The 18,476-nt window shown below is 37.9% G+C and overlaps 1 protein-coding gene across 6 annotated transcripts in view; it reads right to left on the reverse strand.

The window, feature by feature from the left end:
• Positions 1-18,476, reverse strand: part of NRXN3 (neurexin 3) — a 1,344,948-nt gene that overhangs the window by 15,970 nt on the left and 1,310,502 nt on the right. The gene's annotated exons all lie outside the window — the stretch shown is intronic.

Consider the following 18,476-nt stretch of genomic DNA (forward strand, 5'->3'; position numbering starts at 1 on the left):
AACTCCCTGCTAGAATGCCTAGGAAGACAGCCAATGACTGTCTATGTACTTAGGCCTAGCCACTCAGGTCAGAGATCTGAATGGAATTCCTTTTTTGTTTGTTTGGTTTTGTTCTTCCTTTCAGCTCTGTCCTGCTCTGGCTGTTGCTTTAACAGAATGAATCCGAGCAGAATGGAGTTACTTGTCCCAAGGAACATAATTAAAATCAAAGGTAAAGCACACAGGATCTCTTTTAAAATGTGAGATTCATAGCAACCTAGCAGAAGGAGCCCAGTTTACCTGAGTATGTGAGGAAAATAACATGAAAAGGACTGTTTCAATTGTTCTCTCTTGGTCTTTTAAAGCCAACCTCTGCTTAACTCAAAAGAATGCTTATTTTGTAGTCTAGAGTAAGGAATCCCAATTCTAGGATGACAAAGATTGTCAAAACATCTTTGAATCAAACTTGCGTGGGCTTTTATTTTTAAGTTTGGCCTTCTGATAAATCCAAACTTGAAGACTCCAGTAGTTATTCTAAGCTATCAAGAAAAAGTGGCAAGGTTTGCACCTGTTGTACACTGATGCTAACACAGTCAGAACAAAAAAGAATTAGCCTCCTACTAGGTCCCTTCAGAACCACAAAGCAAATGATGCTTGCCAACAGAGTGCCAAAAAGTTGGGGTAAGACAGCAGTATGGCTGCAGAATTGTGTTAGAGAGAAAAAGAGTGTTGGGCAGCTTTGAAAAAAGAAAGGCCAGAAACTTTGGTCCCCACCTCTGACTCCTGAGCCTGCCTACAGTCATCTTTTCTCACCATCATCCTCAGTAGTATTAATAGTGAACAGATGCTAACACTCTCTGTGTGCTGTTTTACACTCATGTGTTACTTCAGTCTTAAGATTTCATAATAGCATACAATAACCGTATGAGATGTTTATTTTAAAAATTGGGGGAAGCATTGAATGTTTTAATTTTAGCAGTTATACTGTATTTAATAAAGTCAGCATGATGAGACTCTGCGACTTGCTTGGAATCTATATTCCTGATTAAAATGTTTGGTCATCCTTGCTTCCTATTACTAACCTATGTTAATGTTTCTTTCAATGTTATTAGTCAAAAGGTCATGTCTTGGTTTTACTAGATAAGCAGAAACGTAAAGTAGCATATATTTGCCTTGCCAAATCATGTGAGCTAAGGTTGAGATGGTTTAAGTCACTCTAATATGGTTTAAATAAATCAGTCATTCTTTTAATAAAAGCATTCAGTGTAAAGTCAGAGTTCATGTGGAAAGCTTAGTAGGCAGAGTTTTTAATCGTTGCCAGATACTGCCACTCTTTAATATCTGAAAAGACAAATACATGTAGGACAGTTATAAAGAATTATTAGAAAGAATTCGAAAGGCTTTTACCAATGTACCCAGGGGACCAGATTTTAGATACAAATCAAGACAAAAAGATGTTGCATGCGGAAGTTAAGTGTTGCGAAATGTGTACACATTTTTGTTTCTAACCCAGCTTCATTGCTGAAAGAATTTGACTAACTCACAGTCCCAAACACTTATTTCATTGGTCTAGAAGGAAAGAAATTAAAACAGTTAAACTATGTGGTAGTCTCCAGAGAAAATCTCTCCTTGTTACTTTTATAGTACATGAGATCATAGAATTGTTATATATATTTACAAAAAAGTAATTATTTTATATAGCAGTGTCATAAACTGTAGCCCAAGGAAAAGCCCACATATAGGAAAGAGATGGGATATTTATTCAGAACATTTTCCATGTAACCAGAAAGAGGAGTGAAATTGAATGCTATTAGGATTGTCCCTTACAGGTTGTACGTTGTCCTGACGAAGTTTCCAGAAAATACGTTGATTCTAGACTTAGCCAAGGAAAACATGACATTAGGAGACAAGATGACTTAGAGCTTACATAACCACAAATAAGTTTTGTTAATGCTCTGTACCGCAAATTGGAGACCTAAGTATGAGTGGGCAAAGATTATGTCTTAAATAAAACCCGTGACTTACAGAAAGCAAATGCTATTGCTCATGGAACACAGGAACTGTTTCAAAGTGAAGATTATCATGTGTTGGTTATTTTGGATGAATTGTGGTCATTTTCCTTAACATGTTTCCATGTATTAATGGCAGCTATGTGCTTTATGTTAACTTTTTTCTTTAGAATCAATGATTAGGTAATTATTTTTAATATTTAATTTAAACAATTTATTTGGAAGGCAGAGACACAGAGAAAGAATCTTTACCTCCTCTGGCTTCATTTCCTGGAAAAAACCACAACAGCAACAGCTGGAGCAAGCCGAACCCAGGAGCTCAAGTCAGCATCTGACTCTAGACCGCGTGTTAATCAGGACCTAGAGTGTGTAGTAGCCAGGATGTGAACGAAGCCCTCCAATATGGGATGTCGATGTCCTAAGTGGCATTTTCACCTGCTGTAGCAAACAACCACCCCTAGATGAATGTTTTAAAAGACTCCTGTTTTGGGGCCTGTCAGGAAGTATGTGCAGTAATTTCAGTTTCTAGCAGTGAGATGATAAAAGCAGAGACTATGGCAGAATCCTGATAGTATTACTTTGGATTCTTTGGAATGACCTACAACAGTAGGGAGTGTAGCAGTCCAAGTGACTAGCTTCCTTGCAAACCAGCCAGTAAGAATGACACATATGAATGTCAGGTAGGACAATAACTGTAAGTCAAAACGAGAGAACCTAGAAGCTGTCTGACGTGTGTGTGTGTGTGTGTGTGTGTGTATGTATGTATTTTGAGTGCTACATAAACAGTGGCAAATTTTCAATCTAGTAGCTTTGGCTTTTTAGAAGAAAAGTATTGAGCACAAATAACTTGGATGGCTTTGGGAAGCTCTTTATTGTGTACTGTGTTAATGTTCGTAGAGATGAGGTTCTTGGGAGCCCTCCATCCGAGGTGTTCAGAGACCACATGGCAACCATTACCCATCTGCATTCTGCATCTACAAACAGCTCTTACTCTGTTGAAGAACTCCAATATGATGGTGGCTGAATAAAAGAAACCTAAGCAGATTTTGAAAAGCACAACCTGGAAGTATTGTTGGCAGCTTTATGTCACGTAGCCTGGTTAGATTGATCCTTCAGCATATAGAAAGCAACTTTCTCATCAGCCAAATCCTATACTTCTAAAGGACCGCTTTGCCTGGTTTAACAGGGCTTTCAGTTGTAAAGACCATAAAATGCACTGAATGACAATTGGCAAGTTGCAACGTGTACTGTTTAAGGCTGAGTTTCTAGTGTTCAACAGTGAAAACCAGCAGAAAGAGTGTAATGAACTTTGAAAACAAAGGTTGTGAATTACATAAAATATATTCCTATCATTGCCCAAAAGGTTTCCTCAAGTCCACAGAACCATTCCATCCAAAGTTACTGAACTGTTACTAGTATTCAGTTGAACTTTGTTGAGAGGATGCCTTTCGATTGCTAGGCTGTTCTCCATATAATATTAGAAAAGAACATCGCATTTATTTTTAACATGTTGACTGCTCAATACCATGTCAATTAATTCCATAACGATGTTAAGTGCTGCAGATGGTATATTAGTGCTTTTATTTGACCGGGATGATACTCTGCTGACTCTGGCCTCAGACCAGAGAGGGTCTACCCAATAAGTAGTTGGACTTGACTGGACTATAAGATGTTGGACTCTATGCCTGGCATATACTTGCAAAGAGGGATTTTCAACTGAACTTGAACTATGGTTATGCAACAAGGTGGAGGAGCCCACCATGGGGGGAGGGTGGGGGGAGAATCCCAGATTCTATGTAATTACAACACAATGTAATTAATGAATAAATTTAATTTAAAAAAAAACAACATCAGTAAGAAATACGAAATAGAGCAGAGCCATGAACACCTGGAAACAACTGCCAAAAACTGAATTCTGATAGAAACTTCCTACAGTTTACAATAATGATTCACAGTTAACGTGGGTTATTCCATCAAGTACAGAATGTAAATTTAATTGTCCTATCAGTGGCCATGTCTGATATGGTAATGTTCCTCTATCATTGTCAAATTTCTAATCCTATTCTCAGTGTTATCACCTGCAAAACTCTTGTGTAAGGGATGTAGCTTTGTGTCAACATTCTAATGCAAAAACTGAAGTAAATTGGCTATAAGAAATACAACGAACTCCTGGCCAGTGATCACATTACAGTTCAAATAGTTATGTATTTTGCTGGAGAATATTTCCATTCAACCCTGCAATTGTATCATCTGTACTGGAGCTAAGTAATTATTCCTACACACTACATTTCTATTTCTGAGATGTAATTACAGGAAAAAAGAGAGGCTATCTGTGAGCAAGTTACATCATAAATCCTAAAATGGAGGCCTAAAAAGAAATAAAAGTGTTCAGATTCAACATTTTTTCAAAGTTAAAAAGCAACTACTCCAATAGTCATGGAGTATTCGTACAGTCAAATATTCATGTATGTCACTGAAAAATATACTATACAATCATCACTGTGTAGAGTAACAGAAGCAAAGTGGCAATTGCATAGGGTAGGATTTTTTTAAAGAGGACAACTGAAAATGGTGTATCATGTACAATATGAACTTTTGAAACATGTACATGTCTTAATTGAGCAAATTAACAAAGGCAATTGCACACTGCATTGTGTATGTTTGTGATGAGAACACTTCACATTGACCTTGTGATATTTGAAAAAGATTAATTCCTACAGTTAATGCAGTGCACTAGAGTTGAATTTCATCATACTACTATGCTCAGTGAAATTTATCAGACACAGAAACATAAAGACCACATTATCTCACTTACACGTGGACTCTTAAGAAGCTGAACTCATAGAAGCAGCTAGAATTGTGGTTACCAGGGGTGGGAAGCTGGGGACGTGCTGAGCATGAATGTAGAATTTTCTGTGTTGGGGTTTGACTGTATTTTTGATCGTTTACCAGGAACTTGAAAGACTGCTGCTGGCAATTATTTCACTAGCCACCTCTGTGTCATGTTGAGTGTTAGGGTTTTTCTTAGAACACAAGAAAAGATTGATGTGTATACGTAGCAGATCAGTATGATTTTTAGCAATGATGTTTTTCTATGCTGTATCTTCAGCTGTGAAGCTAAGGAGCAAATAACAGATAGTGAAATAGTTCAAAAAAAGGAAAGGCATGCAGATAGCTGAAGATGCTAACAAGGCTCTTCAGAGTGCTACCAGCCCGTGTGGGACCCTGTAGGTACTAGACCCGGCTGTCTTCCAGGTGTTAGTTAATGCACATTCTTCCTGGTGAGACCTGAAATGGATAAGTTGCTGCTTTCCATGTGGGAGATGCAGATTGAATAGATAGCTCAGAGACATTTATGGAGTAAACTAATAATTGAGAACCCCCTCTTTTTTGCATTTTTTTGTCTGTTGAGTAGATGAATAAAAGGGAGACATTTAAAAGTTAGAATAACCAGGCTTTCTATGAGAATGAGCTGTAGCATCTTATCATATACATTGGGTGAACATTTAGCAGTTACAAGAGCAGTACTTGGAAGTCCTTTATCATATGAAAGGGTGATGGCAGAAAGCCAGAGATGATCTCTGTATAGGATGCTAGCAGTGTGTAATGGATTCCCCCCTCCCCCGTGGTATTAATTTCCATAGTAATTGGAAATGTCCATTTCCTGTGTTTTGTTTAGTGTCTTAAAAGCCATGAAATGTACTTAGCCTTTATCAGTAGGTAAGGAACCCACCATTCTGTTCATTTAATGGCCAACTTTCTGGATTGCCAGTCTTTTCACACGGTAATTCTTAAACAGTGGGACCTCCACCAAAAACACTTTGTGAATATGTCAGTGCTGTGAGGCTCATGATCTTCCACACACAGTATCTTAAGCCACCAGAGCTATTTTTTCTCTGTTTACACACAAGATGTTGTTACTTGGCAGGTAAGTCAGATTGGTAGCTCCAGGTTGCAAAGAGTTTTCAACACCTGGGTTATCTTCATTCCAAAAGGTCCGATTAAATAATCTTGCTCACATAATTATTCAATTAGCTACATAGCTGAGCTACCAATGTTAATCTTTAGATAAAAGCTATTTAAATTTTTTGAGAAGTGATCTTCAAATAGACGGATTGAATAAATACAGTATCATTGGAGAAAGTGTGTGAAGGAAAGCAGTTAGGAGCTGCCTTACTCCAAGAGTGATATGTCAACCGTTAAGAAAATAACCAACCCCACTGACAGCTTGATGAGGGGTGTGTGGTCTTTTTCAAGTAAAATTTGATGAAGAAATTCAAGACATTCTTTCCATGTATCCTAAAGCTGTAGTGCTACATTATGAAAACTAAGGCAAGAAGCTCTTAGGAACTCCAGTTGCATATACCTATGACGTGACCATAAAATCAAAGCAACAAAAATGATTTCTTCTAATATTATTATCACTGTAGTTTGGCTCACTGGAATGTAATTTATTCTTTGACTATGTCTCACCTGAATTAATATAAAAGGTTATTATTAAGTCAAGTCTAAATTTCAATGTAAAACATGTTTTAACCCAATATTTGGATACAGTTGAGTTTGAAATTCATCAGTAATTGTAAATTGAACCCAACCTCACATGCAGATCTAATAGGCTTGGATGTTAATTAATGTGATCCAAACAATTTATCATTTCAATCTTGTTTCCATTAGGAATGATGTGTTATGAATGTATGGCAATGGAAAAGTCTATAAGTTGCATGTATTCCAATTTTCTTTATCTACATTAGTCACTGATAGTAGACTTGTTCTAAGCTTAATATTTTTCATTGCTTCTCTATACTTATGAAGTTGGTTTAAACCATAAAATTATCAAACAAGCCAATGAATGAACTTAATGTATTTTAATCTGATAGTTCCCTTTATAGCTTTTATTATAGAAGCAAATCATCTTTATTTCAAAAGTTAAATTGGGTTTTCATAGTGGCAATGCAGATCATATTAACATCAACTGTGGAGGGATTTCTAAAACATATATCCTTCATTTTATGTATGACTCCAACCTCACAGTAAGTCTGTAATGAATGATCTAGATAGCATTATTGAAATTGTTAAAATAGTGCTTTTCAACCTTGATGCTTTAAACGTTTCAAATCAGATAAATCTGTGTTGTGGAGCTTGTCCTGTGTCATGTGAAATGGTTAGCAGCATACATGACCTAGGTTTACTCGATGCCATTAACATCTCCCTACTTGTAACAATCAAAATTAGCTCCAGAAATTATCAAGTGTCCCCTATGGTAGAATATAACATAGGCTGAGTGTCATGACATCATGGAAGCAGGACTAGATTTACATCTCTGATACCCAGGTCCCCCCTTCTTGCCATAGGCTATAATGCTATTTAGGAAAAATTAAGAGTTTGATGGTACAATTGCTTCTGTTACCCTGTGAGAGTATTCATAAGCATAATATGGGTAATACAATATCATGGATGCAGATAAAAGGAAAACTGAACCCAACTTGACAAATGCTAAATGTGCAAAAATTTTTTTCTCATAGCTGAGAGAGAGAGAGAGAGAGAGAGAGAGCGCGCGCATCCTTAGAGAAAAATCAGAAAAAAGGAAAGGCATCGACAAAACTAGCTGCAAACAACAAGATGGAAATGCCACTGCTGGCTCAAGGCCCCAACTGCAGAATTTAGCTTAAATGCTTTATGCAATTTGTCCGTTGCTGGCATCTTTTCAAAATACTCTATTAGCTCTTGCAATGGAAGCCTGCCAGGAGCCAAATGAACAGGTTTTAGTCTCAAGTGAGTTGTAGGTAGAAAGAGACCATACTTGTCATTTCTGCAACAAATGGTGCTGCATACAACCAAAGTAGTTTTATCCTGCTAATATATTAAGTGAAGCTGTAGAAATCCCATGTTTGGTAAATTTAAAAGGAAACCATGCATGATGCCTAGACCCACAGAGTGCTAGTCCCTAAGTAATGCACAATGCATTCTGTGTATTTGTGATGGTAAGAGTTTTCCTGAAAGCATGATGTATCCCTTTCTTTTTGTTGAGCCAGAGAAAAGTTTTTTTTAACAGTTTATATAAGTAAAATACAGTAGCCTGACCTCATTCTGTGTTCATATCCTAGCAGATGAACAGTCTGAATAGGCAAATATTCATTCCTGAATTTCAGAAAAAATGTACAACATTGTGCAAATGAGAAAAACAACAAACAAAAATAGCCATGGTGATAAGCCTGCTAGTACAATGAAAGTTTAGAGAATGTGTAAAGTTTAAGTCCCTTTGAAAAGAATGACATAGCTGGTGACAAAGCAAGCAGTTTTCTTAAAGTGCTCTCAACACCCTCAATTTTCCATGGAAGCAAGACATTTTTCTCATTTTTCTTTTCCTCATGATTCTCTGGTGGTCTATAATAGCACTGCTGACCCTTAGAAATGTCCTATCAACACTTTTCTGAACTGGACCTGAATCTCCTAGGAGTTTATTTGTCAATTTAATATGTTTGTCCTCTGAAAAATGAACTAATTCAACCTCTTTCCAGTTCTGTCCCTCAGTGTAAGAGATGGGACCAAAAATGGGTAACTTAGAGCCATTAGCAATACCTTAAACCAAATGACATGGAAAGTTAATGAACACTGCCTCATTGGCTTACTGAATAAGTCCCTCTCTGTGTAGCACATGAGTTAGGAAGTAGGTGGTAGAGTAAGTTACGTTAGTTGATTTAGACAAAATGAATAAATTACTTTGCTTGTATATGTACTTATTCAAATTCTTTTTGGAAAAAAAGAATGAATTTTCCTCATTGCAAGAGGGTAAATTTTTGTCACTGGATATTAAATCCAGAATCTCCAGGCCATAGAATTAGGTCAAGGTCTGGAAAAACTTACAGAGCTTTAGGATGCCTGTGACCTGTTTTACTTAGTGTGGACAAGGGATTGTTATCTTCTGCAAACTATTATGTATTTGCAAACTAACAGTCATGGGAGAGCCTCTGTTTCACAAGAGCCTGCCATTATTTCATTTATTGAAGATAATTCCAGAAGTTTGTCTCCATTTTAAAAGACAAAATAATTGATTCATTATTCACAACCAGAGAGCAAGACTACCCTGTCTTCCACACACACATACCAATGAGCAGATTAAGGATGTCCAATAAACACAATTTTTTCTTATTCCCCAAACACTGTAATCTGTGCTAAGATTTGTTGCAAGGTTCTTAAAGAGTCTCACAAAGCTAAAACTAAGTAAGTTCCCTAGAACTTGATTCATTCTAGAATACTTCTACCTCTCAGGACAATTCATACTCAAGGCAAATAATCTTTGTTGTGGTAACACTGGGCCTCTCCATCCTTCCATGCGAGGCCATTATGAAGGAAGGAGCCATGATGCTCAACACTTTTTTAGCAAGAATGAACTTTGTTACTAGTCTTTCCAATACTCCAAATGTGTTGTAGACAGATAAACAAGTACTATTTGGAGGAAGTACCTGTATTTGAAGCCGCCAAACTTATATTCCCCATCCAAAGCATATTGAATGAAGTTATATATTCTAATGAAATAGTCAGTGGTGCTGTGGAAATGAGGGCACTTAAGTATTATTACTATTTTTTTTAAAAAGACCATTGGATTTTGTAGCCATGGAAGGCTGGGTATGTAGATGATATTGTTAGCATAACTCAGTCGTATGTCACTGAAAAAAGAACCACTGGCAATTTCTTTCAGTGATGAAAAGCTGAGAGAAGTCGATCCGAAATTGAAAAAAAAAATCAGAAGTAGAACTACGCTTTTGGGGCAGCACAGTGATTAGTCTGTGGGTAACTAAACAAACCATTCCTGTTTTCAGATGCTACTATTACCTTGATAAATACTGGAATCTGAGTCTATTAAATGTGTTATTCACTTTACAAATCTAGAAATCATTAGTAACATAACAAAATTTGAGGTGTAGCAGAAGTGATCGTTCTTTATAGGCAAAGAGTGACAGGAAGAAAATCAGCTGATACAAGATTCAAAATTCAAACCAGGACTGAGATGCGTTATTATGATCCCAAAACATGACTTAGACATTTGTGGTAGAGTAGGGAAACACATTATGGGAGATTTTCCTTGTTGCTTTGATTTTGTAAAAAGCATTATTTGTTATTATCATTCTTACTAATACACAACTCAAGTGCAAAGCATCTATTTGATCTACAGCAGCCTCAACCCAACCTTTTCATGTGGTGGATACAATTTAATCAGAGCAGGTAAAACTGTTCCTTTCAAAATCATGAATTACATCGAGAATTGGCCAGCAAGTATATTGATAAAGCTGTTCAAACAAGTGTGCTGAGGGGTAAGAATGATGTTTTCTTTCAATGTGGACCTGAATCATTCAAAGGTAGACAGCTTTGATCTCCACTTTCTGCTCAATTCTTATCTGCACTGGAATGTTGATGCAAGGTGTATTTCTTTGAATGGCTGTGTGAGTAACAGAGTCTACAAGATATGAAAAAAAATCTTAGAACTTGTATGTTCTCTTAAGTAAATTGTATATAGGCTGTGATATTTGAAGAAATAATTCATAATCATACACCACTAAAGGCATTATCTAAGACCGAGTGCCTTGATATGACTTCAGTGGCCCTTCTAGTCCAAGAGTTGCATTTCCATCCAGTTATGCTTTATCGACAAGAATAGCATCAAAAAGGACAGAATTTTTAGAAAGCTAATGTGCCTTCAGTGAATGTCACTCAATCATCCTCCCTCTTTAGAAAGTCTGATCTTTTCCTCCCAAGGGGCAGCACAGGATTGCATTTTTACTCTCATCTGTGTTCAATCAAAAACGCAAAAAAAGAAAAGCCCTCAAAACACCAAAGCTATTTAGTTTCTTCTTTTCTATCCTGGACCAAACGTGTTGATATACTTGCTGCTCTCAGTTGAGCACCCGCCTCCCCAGCACCCCTCCAGAAATGGCTGAGTGTTGCTGATGTCCAGCTTCCTTAACTTTGCTTTCCATGATTCAGTTCAGATCTTCCTATACTTCATGGCACCATGTGCCTTTGCTTCGTTGTCTCAGAGTTGGTCATTGCATGTTTGTTAAGTTACATTACAAGTTTCTCCATTGTAATCCAAGGATCAACTAGATTTTTGTTCATTTAGTGCATGCATTCAATTCTCTTTGGTGTCCTCACTGGTTCCTTCATGCTCAGCTCTTAGAGACTGGTCATGAGAACATTAGTATAAGGGAAATCAGTTGCTCAGAGTATCTTTTTAAAAAATAGACAGGCACATATCTATCTATAGACAGAGACGGACAGAGATAATCTTCCCACCACCTGCAAGGACAGCCCCATTTGCTGACTGAGTCTCCAAAAGCCCCCAATGGCCTGGGCGGCACCAAGCAAGTCAGGAACTAGAAACTCAATGCATGTGTTTCTCAGGGGTATCAGGGGCTCCATAACGTAAGCCATCCCTGCTGACTGGGGTGTGTGTAAGTATGCAACTGGGATAAGGATCCAGCAGGGCAGATAGTATTTGGGCTCTCAAGTCCCATTTCTATCTATGTGACATGCGTTAATCCATATGTTTTGTTAATAACAAATGAATATGAGAGAAACTTCCATTCTTTCTTGGAATAATTTAACTTGATTCTAAGAAAGGAAATTTCTCCTCTTTGTTCATGTGCAGGCTGCTTTCTGCTGTTTTCACACCAATCCACTTGGCAGGACTTCATGAAACCAACTCATTCTCACTGACCTGTGACCAGCAGAAGCAGGGAAGTAAAACAAAGCAATATATCAGGAAAGCACTTCAAAAATCGCTGAGCTTGAAAACAGAATGCAGTGATAAAGGATGGATAATGGAGTAGAAAAGCCCACTAGACTGTCATTGACATAATTTGAATATATGCTATAGATGATTGCAGAGATCCACATTTCCAGAACTTAGCCAGTGTACCCTGACTTTGCAGTAGGAAGTCCTTTTTAGGAACTGTGTATTGCATTTTTTTTTTAGCAGTGAAAGAAGTCTACAATTTACTCTAAATTCTTTTTTGGGGGGGTGGTGGTGGAAATGTATATACAGGAACAGATGCACAGGTATTTATACACACAATCTAAATTGACTAAGGTGCATGTTTTAATGTGTACATACACTCAAACACTTGGAGAAAATCCCTGTTTGGTGCTGCCTGCCCTGACAACAGGGCAAAAGTGATTTAGTGCAAACTGTACTGCAGATTTTTATGCACAGCTGACTAGCAATATGTAGCATGGAGCCTTGAAGTCATCCATGCATGCTTTCAAACTGAAAAAAAAAATCAGCAGGATGTGGTATTGTTCACTATGATACTTAGTAGGTAAGGTGTAGGCAATGTATTTTGGATGTTTGATATTCTCAAGTTGCTGTTTTTGGGGGTTACTGATTGTAAGTACAGAGCTTCTTTACACACAGAAAACACTGCAGCAAGTGTTAGCTGTTGGTGAAGCCAAGCAGGGACATTAGAGACCTCAAAGGACAGTTCTGAAAACTTCTCGTTAGTGTTGAAATTACTTGAAAACCTAATCTCTTTGGAAGACATGTTTATATTTATATAATTTCGTATGTGTGATACCAAGAAGAATTATTTCCCAAATGCGTTTGATAAAGGAAGTTATGGTAATGGCATTTTGCACCTCTGGAAACAAATGAAGTCACTATGCGAACTATCAATGTGGCAAATGTAAAGACAGACATTTTTGATGACCACAAATACAAATGTTGGCTTCTTGGGCAGAACTGACATTTTTTGGTGCCTGGTTTAGAAATGAGGTAACAAGTACATCATCGATTGCTGATTTCCATGCTTTGCATTAGGCACAGATGTTACCCAATAAGAACCTTTGTAGATGCAGAAAGCAAAAATTTTAAAACCCATTGCATGTAAATTTCCTAAAGCACATAGGCAGAGGTCAGTGTTGTGGCACAGCTTATGAAGCTGCTGCATGTGACAATGTTTATGTGCCTGCTGCTCCGCTAATTGCCTGGGAAAATCAGCAGAAGATGTCTGAAGTGTTTAGGCCCCTTTTTGAACTGCGTGGGATACCCAAATGAGTTCCTCACTGCTTGCATTGGCCATTGTGATTGGTTAGGGAGTGGACTAGCTCAAGGAAATCATTTTCTCTCTCTCTGGAAGTATGACTTTCAAATAAGTGTTTCTAATACACACAGATTATATATGTATAATATGTAGTTATATATGAGATATATATTTGCACGTATACTTTACTAAATACACTTTACTAAAATGAAAATTGACCCTGAGATCAGAGCAGACAGTGAAAATGTGGAGCAAATTCTCCTCTTTCAGAGATGTAGAGATGACTACTGGTGCCGACATTTAGAAATCCCTGTTTTTACCTCTAAACATCCTAGTATTTGAGTGGATATGCTCCAGGCATTGCACGGAGCCCATTTGTTGTATAGGCTGTTGCTAAAAACACATTCAGGATAGGAACCTTTTCTGTTTCCTGCAAAAGTTGCTTTTGTGAGAAGCAGAGAAAGATCCCAACACAGGAAAGGGTAAAGATGTAGAAAACACCATCTGCTCAAAGACCTCAGAGTTTGAAGGAAGGACCACAGCGACAAGATGCCTGTGAAAAAGAAACAGCAACCAAAAAACTCACATCCACTAAATGAGTGAAGAGATGGCCCCATCCTTCTGGATTAAAAGTAATCTAAAGTTTGAGTGCGTTAATGTTGGAAGTTGCAGTGACAGATGTTGCCTGCATGGCAGAGTCTCAATCTGCAGCTGGCCTAATTTTCTGGACATTGTGTGGGACAGGGAAAAAGAAGATGATAATACAAAGGAACATAAAGCTTTAAATGACTCTTTGCAACTGCATTCCTTAATCTATTTATTACTTCTGATAAGCAGATGAATGCATGATGGAGGGGCAGGCATTTGAAGGAGTAAACAGCACCCACTGCCTGGGTGAAAGAATCAATCATACTCCTGATGGTCTGTTGTGGCTGCTCCATATCCCATCTGTGTTACTGGTTTCTAATAGCTGATTTTAAATGTTGTGGTAATGGCTCATTTGTAGGACAGCTTGTGCCTAATGCTGCTGATTGACCACCTGGTGGATCCACGGACCATTTATCAGCTGATGAACAGGTCTGACTTCAGGAAACCAATGTGTGATCAGCTGTGTAAAGCTCTCCATACCCTCCTTTTCTCTGTTATCTTTTCATTCTTCCAGTTTCATTGCAGGGCCTCAAATCATAATTCTACCCATGGGAAAGGAAGAATGCACATTCTTTTTCTCAGTTACTTATCTGGGGGCCAGTGTTTGGCCCAACTGTTAAGGCACCCTCCTCGCACATGACAGTGCTTGGACTGAGTATTCAGCTGTGCTCTTGTGTCTAGCTGCCTGCTAAAATAGATAATGTGAGACAGTGGTGATGGCTCAAGCAACTGAGCTCTTGACAGCTCCGTGTGACACTGGGGGATAGTTTGAGGGTCACAGTTTTGGGCCTACACAGGAGTTGTTGTGGTCATCTGAAGAGTGAACCAGCAGTCTGTTGCTGTCTCTGGAAAGAAAGGTAGTGGTGTAGTAGAATGCTTGTATGTAATATTAACAAGATTAGACTTGTTGGTCATGAAGTCTTTTGCAATTTAACGTAACAAAATTCCTGTTTTCTAACATGTATCACATCAACTTCACATAACCATTTTGGGGTATGGATGATGAATAAACATCTTTGGTTATGGCCAAGAGGAAATCAGTTTAGTTTCTGATAATGTAATACCTATATTGCACTCAGGAAATCAAACCTCTGATTTCTAATAAACACTCAGTAAACTTGCTGTGACTCCATATTAACTATATTAAATGTAATACTTTCAACATGTAGATTCTAAATTTGAGGAAGCAGAAGGTTATTGGTATAGATTGCTTCAGAGACAACACAAAAGGAAGAGGAAATGAGAATGGCAGATAGAAATCCTGCAGTTGCCTTGGGTGTAGCAGATCAGCTCTTGTGGTTTTGGATGGAGGGCTGCAATATTTGACCTCCGCATGTGCAGGACTGTGTTAATTAAGCCGCATAATAATTTGATTCTGCAAAGCAGCTTTTTTTCTACTTTGCTATAAGGATGGAGCTAAGAAAGAGCATGGAGACTTTTATATGTAAATTTATTTTTTTCACAAGGTTTTGAAAAATTTCTACCTTCACTGTAATTATGTGTAGTAACTAATGTTGCACATGATTATGAAATCTGTTTTTTGCTTATTTCCATTGGACTTAAAAATTATCCTGATACTTCCAGACTGCATAAACTCATCACTTCCTGGGATCGCAATCAAATAAATGGTCTGGGTGTAAACTCATTTTGATATAGTTCAGACTCAGGTCTTCAATCTTAAATTAATTTTTGGTATTGAAGCATAGGTATTTAAAACCCCTTGTTCTCTTTGGATATTCTTTACATTTTTTAAAAAAATTTTCAAAGAAAAAATGTAAGAAAGGATTAATGTATAGTAGATAGTTTTCCTCTATATATATGATATTATTTCTGTAAATGGCATTGATTTTTTATGGAAAAACACAGTTTACATGAACAAAATAGAAATGGGGGAGCTCTGTAATTTTAATTTGGGGGAGACTCATGATGTTAGTCTTTTTTGCATTTTTATGTGATTCAGAGAAGTTTTTACCATAGCTTTGTAATCGTATTACATTTGAATTTCAAATTCAGAGCTCTGGTTTGTTGTTTCCTTGGTGTAGGAAGATGACAACATCTACTTGTACCACAAGCAATTGGTGGTACTCCTGAATTGCTTCCCCACCTACCTATAATCCCTTAGACCTCTTTGAGACCTATCGACTACTGAGCTATAGAATCGATCCCCAGGTAGGTTGATGATATCCTCTTCTGCGTGGTGACAATGAGCAGCTGAGACAAGATAATCAAATTCTCACACATCTTGTACATTTTCTAAATTCTCTGTTGGCTGGACACTACTACAGCTGAGAATTAAAACTTTTTTTTTTCTTGAACAAATCAGCTTATCTGAAGAGGCTTTTGTTTTGCCACCTAAACTAAAACTATTACAATTAACTGAAATGGAGCTCAATGCTGTGATGCTATATAAACTCTGAGGTTATAATAAACTAGACAGTGAGGAAAGAGATGTAAAAAGAAAGGCATAGGATTATGAGTGTTTGGAGGAGGAACTGCTGTGTTTAATTTGATACTGAAAATGTCCAAGTGACAACTAGATCTAGGCTGCTCTTCCAAATTTATGAAGGGGTTATACCTATGGGGAAATTTAAAAAGAATGAAAAATGCTATTTCTTTGTGCCTTGTTGAAGCCTCCTAAGAGTCTTTCTATTGCTGCTCATCTGTGATTTGAATGCTGTGAGATGAGGGCACATGCTCTCCAGTTTATTGGCATTCCCTCCACGATACATTGCAACAGGGTTCTGTGGAAGAAGTTGGCTCTTGTGGTATGAGCAAAGTTAGTAATGGTGAGATGCGTGCGCGCGCACACACGCACGCACACACGCACACGTCAGCCCAACACATGATAAACTGTCAGGTTGTGGAAATCAGAATGGGAGAAATAGCTGTTCTATCCTGGTACAATGATTCGCCCTTCTCACATCACCAAGAGTGCTTCATTTACCCTAGCTTGCCTCTTTTTTCCTCAACCTTTTTGATCTCACATAAGTAGTGAAACAATAATTCCAAATGATGCTATTTAAAAAGCTAACCTTACTTCCTGCTCCCCAAGGGTCTATCTTCCTTGACTCCTGGTAGTGTCTTTTCATTTTGCTTCTTGTTTTCTTTGTAGTTCAAAACCTTACACAGAATACCACAGCAGGAGACCTTGCTAATAGAGAAAGCTCACAATGTTACTCCAAAGCATCCTGGCTCTCAGAAATTAATCTCAGGCTCCCCCAGGGGTTGGGCTCCATTAGGACATGGCATCAGGATTTACCCAGGTTTTGTCTTTCTTGTCCAGACTTCTATGAAGACGCTAAAGGGTTTGAGTATTAATGTCTAAACCAAAATCTTTAAGTGAGAAATGCTGTTTTCAAAGTTGTATCTAAATATGACTTTGAAGCTGCATTTTTTAGCCTGCTCCTGTCTAATCTGATGCCAGGTGGTGGAACACATTATTCACCTCAGGCCAAAGGATGCTTCTTCCTGTACCATGCTGTATAATCCATTACCTCTGACATTCGCAGGGCTAGGATATAAATAAATGCTTTTGTTGGAAATGCAGGAGGAGTCCTATATGTCTTTGCCCCTCAAGTTTGTCCTCCTCATTCACTGACTGTGTCACAAAGTGTTTTTCTTGCTTTTCCCCACAAACTTATAAAAGCTACAAATCAAAGAGTACAGGGAAAGAAGGGGCTCTCAGCAGGTTGCAAATATCATATCTCAGTCATTTAGACATTTGTCAGTTCAGTAACCCACAGCCAAGGTTTTGGGAAGAATTATTGGAATGTGACACAGCATGTGGGCTGGAGTTCAAGGAAGCTATTGCCAAAGAGGTCTGAAAGCAAGAAAGAGAATTCAGCCCACACCCTAGCAGCAGCAAGGAGTTCAAAAGACAGAGTTGCAGAAGGGAGGGCAAACATCAGAGGCTTACAAAAGGTGCAGTCATTGTGTTCCTCTCGGAGATGGCGTACATAAATTAATGACAGAGAATATATTTAAGGATGCATTGTTGCTGGTGTCCTTTGTCGTCTCATGTACTTGGTAAAAACACAACAAATGTCTCTTGGGATTGACTGTAAAATAGATGAGAACTTCTAGTCCATTTCAACGCAAAACAAACCTACAGACTCCCAAGCCATCACATGTCTCTGGATTGGACTAAACAAATGGTGGCCTATGGGTCATGCCTAGTTTCAGAAATACTTCCTTTGAAACTGTCATACTTTATACATAGGACCACAGTGGCTGCCTCTGTGTCATTACCACAACTAGAAGACCGAAAAAAAGGCAACAAAAACATGGTTCTTGGTGATAAAGAAAGGTGAAGATTTGGCATTAAACATTGCTAACTTCTATTTTATTAAAAAGGGGTCCTTTGTGCTTTGCAGCTTGGGTGCCATCACAATTCTAGCACGGAGATACTGAGGCAATTTCACCTGTACAAATTTTCCAGGTCTGGGATCTGATTGGAGGATGACTCAAGACTGACTCAGTCGGTAATGAGATCTTAAGATGCTTGGGCAGGACGTACCTGGCTTAAAAGTACAATAAAAGCAAATGCAGTACTAAGTCATCATCAAATTGATTTTTTAAGTCTTTTGTAATTCCTTTCAAGCATCTATTTGTAAATGGAATATTCCAAAGGAAACAAAACATAAATTAAAAAATAGAATATTTGCATTAACCCCCCTTCCGACACACAAAGTTGTTCTGGCATTTTTATGGCACTTGTAGATAAAGAAAGCAGGGCGTAAGAAAGAGAAGGGAATATAGATACATATAGTTTGGAGAGATGCCCGAAGCACAGATGTCATGCAGA

Source organism: Ochotona princeps, chromosome 26, assembly GCF_030435755.1.
Source record: "Ochotona princeps isolate mOchPri1 chromosome 26, mOchPri1.hap1, whole genome shotgun sequence".
NCBI lineage: Eukaryota > Metazoa > Chordata > Mammalia > Lagomorpha > Ochotonidae > Ochotona > Ochotona princeps.